Genomic DNA, 8,061 nt, shown 5'->3' on the forward strand with positions numbered 1-8,061 from the left:
CACGCTCAGTTGAACCCAATCCAAACTTCAGAGTCATATGCGGAGTATCCTCATCCTCCATAATATCCTCAGTTGCAGCTCTCTCAACCTGGATCTCGGGCACATCATATCAAATAGGCACTTTGGTGAACTGTTGTGCCGTAAAATCAAACTCCTGATGTTGGCGCAAATGCTTGCGCCTAACACCAAAACCTGCCGATGCTTGTGACACAACTACAATTAAAACTAGCATAATTAGTTCATGTCACAACCAACTCTTGGCGACAACTGTATAGCATTTCGGTCGCGATCGTCACCATTACAATAAAATAATAATAAAATCTATAAACGAAAAATAAAATTACAATAAAAGTAAAATAAAAACAAAAATATAAATAAAAATAAACTATCGGGAATGTCAAAGTAAAAGCTTATAAAACCCGGTTTACCCACTTAAATGGAGATTGAGTACATGCGGTTAAACTTTATTCTCTTAAAGTTTGAGTAATGAAATTACAGCTGACAAACTAACCAAAGACTCATGGCATTTTAAGTTCACCTAGATCTTCCCATTAACATGTTACGAAATAAGTTTGGTCGTTTTAGAAAACTTGTTAAAACACTCATTATATAATATTAATATCAATCATTATGGGAACAAAACCCGAGAGCAAGTTATAATATAACTCCTTGACCCAAACATGAACTACCCGACACACTCAACCTAAGAAAATGATCAAACAAAATTACACTCAAGCCAATGTTCACAACCACCAAATACAATTTGAACCATTTACGAAAGTTAGCCGACAAACCCTCGACATTCATTTTAGATCGGTTTCTTTAACAAGTTTCAACCTACCAAAATTCACATAACCCAATTGCAAATTTTCCTAATTCGACTGGGTTTGAAACTGACCCAACACTCGCGTTAACTCGTTTTAACCAAAATATCTTAACCCCACCGCAACAATCAATTAAAACGAATCTCTACAACCAATTGAATCATTCAAATGTACCTCTTATGAATTCTGATTCAACATTCATAAATGTAGATGATTAAAACACAAACAATCAAACAACCCTAAGTAGTTGCGGTGGTGTACGGCAATGGATAACATTGTGTGGATGGTAAATGATGTACGGCGGTGGCAGCGAAAGCTGGGTAGGTGGACGGTGGTGGTGTTAGAGAGCGAGAGGATGGGTGGGTGGTGTATAATGAGGGAGAAGATGTGGTCCCATCTGCACTTGATATTTTAACTATATTTTTTTCTGAACTACTGCTTTATTTTGGGTCGCGCAAAGTGATGGGGCTGTGTTGCTTCACGTCGCGTGAAGTAACAAGCACTATGCATGTTGTTTGTCCTTAGCATAGTGCTAATGAAAAACATTGTGACAGTTCGCGCGACGAATGAACAACATTGTTTGTCCATTTGTAGAAACACGTTGCTTTTTTGAACTTCAATTACTAATTAATTAATTCATAGTTAATCAACCGGATCTAGTTATTAGATATGTGTATATATGTAATAGATTATAGAATGAAGTGTGAGAGTAAACAATTCGGCAGAGTAACGGCTTAGGAGATAGTACGTTAAACACACTTAAATTATGAAGGCATGAACAACCTTTATATAGAAGACGAATGCCATTCGTTACACATGTCATAAAAAATGACCTTCTTTGTGGTAAGTAAGATAATCATCAGATGGAGTGCCATGTATGCATTTTAAGTTTACATGTTGAAAAATGGTTATGAGGATCAAAAAAAGTAAGAATTTCTGATACACTACACACTCGAGGAAAACAATCAGTAAAACACGACTCATAGTACAAAAAGTACACACTTACAATGCTAGGTTACCTCCCAGTTAGCGCTAAGTTTAGTGTCTACAGCTCGACACTCCTTGGTTTTCTGTAAACCGAATATGTATGTTCGTCTTCAATGAAGCAAACGTCTGACTCGTGTATGCTCCTGTTCTGATCCGCATCCTCCAAGTAAGGCTTTAATCGATGTCTATTTACCACTTGACTCTAATATTCATAAAAATCTTCAATCTCAACTTTACCAAACTTACCAACTCATTTAACCTATTATGGTCTAGTCGATTTTCTCTTCATCTTTCCAAGAATAACTTCAATTTTGAATTGTAAAGCCAAATTCATTGACATTCCTCACATGTCTTCCGCCTCAACTTAGTGTCATGCACTCTCTTCATCTTATCCTTATACGTAGATGCACACTCATAGGCTTCATATCGTAACCATTCTAGCTCACATATATTCAACTTCCTTTGTTTACCTGCACACTCATAATCTAGATTGATATTCTTAACCGCCCATAACGCACGATAGGAAAGTTCAACAAGAAATGGAACCCCTCCCATAAACCAACCGATAAGTACTGGTTCCAAAAGGCGTTTTAAAAGCCGCATGGTAAGCCCACAATGCATCAATTATTTTTTTTACCAATATTTATGATTGGGCCTTACCGTCTTTTGCAAAAGTTCTTCTCATTTTCCTGTTAGAAACCTCCACTTGGCCACTCGTTTGAGGATGATATGGAGTGACAATGCAGTGGTTAACGCCATACCGTTTAAGAAATTTGCCAAATTTAAAGTTTTTAAAATCCGAACCCCCGTCGCTAATTATAATGAGCGGAACACCAAACCTGGAAAATATATTCGATTGGATAAATTTGCAGACAACGATATGGTCGTTTGTCTTGGTAGCAATTGGACAAATTTGCATACAATGATATGACTCGTTTATGGCTCAAGCATCCTCCTCCTCTTCAGCAACCAATCTAGATAAATGGTACGCGAAAACATTCTCGCTCCCTTTCTTGCCACGGATCTCCACATCTAACTCTTTAAGTAGCAAAATCCATATGATCAAGCGCGGCTTGCACCTTCTTCTCCATCGAGTATTTAAATGCACTATGATTTGAAAACACAACAACTTTGCTTCCCCAAATATAAGAACGAAATTTTATCTAATACATATACTACCGCAAGCCACTCCTTTTTCGTGGTGGTATAATTAATTTGAGCATTGGAAAGGATTTTGCTCGCGTAGTATATGGCAGCGGGTTTCTTTTCCACCCGTTGACCTAAAGCAGCCTCGACCGCAAAGTAACTCGCGTTATACATCATTTCAAATGGAAGTTACCAATTGGGTGGCATCAAAATCGGAGCTTCAAATTTGTTTATAAGCATGTTAAAGGAATTTAAACAATATTCATCAAAAAAACAAATGGTGTATCTTTTAGTAACAAGTTACACAACGGTTTTGTATTGACAGTAATATTCTCAATAAACCGTCGGTAAATTCCGGCATGTCCCAAAATGACCGGATACCCTTAACATACGAAGGAGGTGGTAGATTTGATATAACATTTATCTTTGCCCGGTCAACCTCAATTCCCCTACTTGAGATGATATGCTCCAATATCGTTCCCTCTTGAACCATAACATGGCTCTTTTCCATACTTAAGACCAGATTCTTTTCCACGCATCTTTTTAAAATTTTGTTAGCTCATTTAAACATGATTCAAAAGACGAGCCGAAAATCAAAAAAATCATCAATAAAAATTTCAAGTGAGTCCCCGACCATATATGAAAATATACTCATCATATGCCTTTGAAAGGTGGTCAAGGTATTACACAAACTAAAAGGTATTCTTCGTAAGTGGTCTTATGTGGGTCATCGGGGTGATTAGCAATCTGATTATAACCCGAATAACCATTTAAAAAAGTAATAAAACTTCTGAACTGATAATTTCTTGATGATTTGATCAATGAAAGGTAGAGTGAAATGGTCCTTACAAGTTGCAGCGTTCAACTTTCTGTAATCAACATAAATTCGCCACCCGGTTAGAGGTCGGGTAGCAATTTGTTCACCGCCTTCGTGACGGGTTATCTGAAGACCCGCCTTCTTCGAAACTATTTGTGTCGGAATCACCTAAGTACTATCCAAAATCGGGAAAACTATTCCCGCATCTAGCCACTTTAAAACCTCTTTATTTGCAACTTCCCGCATGTTTGGGTTTAACCTTCTTTGTGCATCACGGATCCTTGAATATCTTGTGCATGACAATAGATGGACTAATTCTCCTCAAGTATGCTATCGTCCATCCAATAGTTGCTTTATACTCTTTCAACACTTCCATCAACGCCACCTCTTGGGTTTATTCCAAATTAGAGGCAATGATGGCAAGTAATGTCTCCCCTTCTCCCAAAAACACATATTTGAGATTTTTGGGAGCTCCTTCAACTCGACTATTGGTGGACTTTCAAGTGACGATTTCAACTTGGAGTCAATAGTGTCCGACAATTTCTCTACCTGTTGAGCCCATGGTGGCCTTCCAATGCTAGCAGCTTAAACTTCCATTGCTCTCTCCTCGTCTTGCAATTGTACTGAATGCTACGCTGTTGTCCTACAGCAAATAACACACTCCTCTATGGCATCCTCCTTATTCTCATGAGAATTCAACCTGCCAATAGTTTCAGCTGCAATGCATTCATCACTTACCAGAGGGTTAGAAACGTTTGAAAAGACATTCAGTTGAAAATGTTTATTCCTGAATACCATGTCAACTACCCCAGTTCTACAGTTAATTAAAGTCTTTGCTATTTCCAAAAAGGCCTAACAAGAAACAAGTTTGGTTGTAGTTTCGGGTCAACTGTGACATAATTTTAGAACCAAGAAGTCGACCGGTAATAAAAATTCTCGATCATGCCAATCATATGTTTGTAACAATTCCCCTAGGAAGCTTAAGTGTCGAATCAGCCAACACCACGGTGGTGTTGGCTTTCTAAGTGGACCAAAATCATATTGGTCATATAAGCTTCCCGGGAGAATACTCACCCTAGCTCCAAGATCTTGTAACGCTCTTGTCATTTTAAATCACCCGCTTGAATGGGTATTATTGGTGTTCCCGGATTTTGATGTTTGGGTGAGAGGATTCCCATCAAAACCGAACTTACATTAGCAGTTAAATCAACCTTTTTTGGTATTTTGTGAGTTAGTTTTTGAGAACACACGTCCTTCAAATATTTAGCATACGCGAGGAATTGTTAAATAGCATCAATGGGGGTAAATTAATTTTTACCTGTTTCAACACTTCCCACATTTCCTCCTATTGTGGGCCCCACTTTTTTAGTTATGACGCTGCTTCGGGATTCATCAATGCCTGAGGAAACGGAATGGTTTAACTCGTTGGGCCCGTCTCCCTAGTGATTGGTGCTTCCTTTTTGCTTAACGATTCATTTAAATTTTTGTGAATTAATATTTTTAGTTTATTAATTGGTTTAGTTTCAACATCCTCGTCACCATTCCCATTTTCACCCAAATCTTCCACCACACCATCGACAAAAGATGACGATGGATTCGTCCCATTATCATAAACCTTACCGCTCCTTAGGGTACCTACCTGGTTGCTGTGGGTGCTCTTTTCGCTCGAAGAACTGCTATTTTGATGACTTGGATTTTTCAAAGTATCACTTGGTAGTCACCCCTAGTTGTTCTTTAACTTCGCCACTTCTCCTGCCAACTGACTAACTTGCTTATCTCTTTCTACATTTTCCTTTTCTGCAATTTTCTTATCCTTCTTGTATTATTCCTGCCCCTCCAACACCAATGCCATCAAAGTATCAAGTTTTGTGCTCACATCATCTGCTACTGAAGACCCATTCTGCTTATTACCGTGATTGTACCCATCATGATTACTACTCTCTATTGTATCCTCCATATCCTCCTTGACTCTACCCACTCTGACCATTACCTAAACTATTCCCATGTTGTCTCTGATTTGACTGATAACCTATTTTATGATAATTGCCTTGAAAATTTGGGTTATGCTGAGTGTTCAGGTATCCATAACTGAAGTTTGGGCGATTTCTGAGCCCCGTGTGATACGTATTTAAATTCATGTTATTATCATCATTAAACCTTCTTTCACCCTTCACATAATTCGCATCTCCCCCCCCCCCATCTTCCTCGTCTTGTACAACCCCACAACTCGACACCTAATGCCCCAACTCACCACACTGCTCACAAACCGGGTATGTCTTTCCTGACTTACTCTTTTCTTTTGTACCCACAACCATTCGGATACTACTCTCACCTGGTTAATTGTGGAGTTATTCTCTCATTCAGTAGCCTTAAGTGCCTAAAATGTGTTATGATAAGAATGATATCCAAATCGTCATAAAGAAGGTTTTGTACTCCTTCCCTACCGATGTGGGATAATACAATCCACCCCCATTTACTTAAGGGGTTGTCATGGCGGTATGTGACAACACCGGTCCGGCCTTAGCACCAATACGATATGTAATAGTCCACCTAGAGCTGCAATATATTATTGTCCGCTTTGGCAGAGAAAAACCACTATCACCTCACATATTTGCTTTTGGTTTCCTCTGAGGCTTCCTAAGAGGTCACCCATCCTGATACTATTCTCACCTAAGAACACTTAACTGTGAAGTTCCCCTCTCTTCCAAAACGCATTATGATAGATAATGTATCCACCTTCTTATAAAGAAGGTTTCTTTCTCCTCCCTAACCGATGGGGATATTACAGATGGGTCTCTATTCCGTAGCCTATTAGTGAAGTTACAATACTTTACTTTCAACAGACCCGACATCTCTTACATGGTTCAACAGGTTTGCATGTTCATACATGCACCCCCGAACCCTCGAGTACCACATCTTAACTTTCTGAAACACTAACTGCTTTATCTAAATGGTACTCTAGACCATTGCACGTCACTCCTCCCGCTACTTTGTCTAGATAGGCGATAAGTTGGTCTCTTAGTCTTCAAAACGACAGCCAACTATTATAAGAAACCTGTGCGGAGGCCAAATACCACGTCGTTGAGAGTACTACAACATATCGAACATACATGGCTTTGAAATCTTTCTCTTAAGTTACATGTTCCTATCCGACAAGCATCCATCATTTACTGTGACAGTATCTATGTCATGTTATTAAATAATCTGGTCCATTCACATGCTTTACAAAAATTATCTTGATTAAGAAGCGGAGAACAATAAGAAACACACTATAGTTGTAAGTTGTCACACCCCAACCTACGACGGAATATGCCGGTATACTTGTTGTTGTAGCATTAGCAAGGATCATAAAAATTACATTAAGAGAGTTTAAAATCTACTACAAAGGTGTTGGAAATATATTAAAGCAAGTGAATAAGTTATTGGATTTAAATAGATCAAAATGAAGGTGGTGATGACACCTATGGTGATGATTTATCGGGAGGGGGTTGGGTGGAACATTTTGATGAGTATGAGTATCATTTAGGTGTGCTTAGTAATAATTATAGTATAAGTTAGTGTGTTAAATGATTTAAATAATACTAATTATGCATGAGTAAGGGATTAAACACTAATATAAAACTTTTATATCATGTAGCGGAGGTTTAACAATATCTATCAAAGATTATCTATCGAAGATTAGGTCCTAATCACCTACTTAGTATTAAAATAAGTATATTTAAGAGTTGCGAAAGTAATTAGTAAATTCTAAGTGTGTTTAATAAGTTTTGTTTATATAAAACATATAAGATATATAATAAAACACACTTACTTTTATTTGTGTTTTTTATCCGTGTTTTGCAAAACTCGAATACGAATAAACCGATCAAATGTTTGGATAAAAAGAACTTTCGATGTGATTTTTATAAGATTACAAGTAAATCTTAAATTATATTCTTCAAAAAGTACTTAGAATTGAGTTTTTCGTAAATACATACATTTACACAAAAAATTCACGTATGGATATTTACACATTTATGCATACTTTATATGTACGTAAAATGAAAAATGCAAATAATTAAAATACAATCACTATATTACGAATCAAAACTTAGCTAAAAACTTTAACTAAGCCTAATGTGCATCATAAATTAGTTTAACGAATATAATATAACTTTATATTTTAAAGGTACGACCGTTTATATAAACTTAACAAGTCCTTATATATACGATTTAAAGTAGTCACCACGAGCGTGGTATCATCGATGCTCCATGTATATTCAGAAGTGTGGTTTCAAATCCTCTACT

This window comes from Bidens hawaiensis, unplaced genomic scaffold (assembly GCF_021521415.1).
Source record: "Bidens hawaiensis isolate Kalapana, Puna unplaced genomic scaffold, B.hawaiensis_p1.1 tig00017772_1, whole genome shotgun sequence".
In the NCBI taxonomy this organism is placed as follows: Eukaryota; Viridiplantae; Streptophyta; class Magnoliopsida; order Asterales; family Asteraceae; genus Bidens; species Bidens hawaiensis.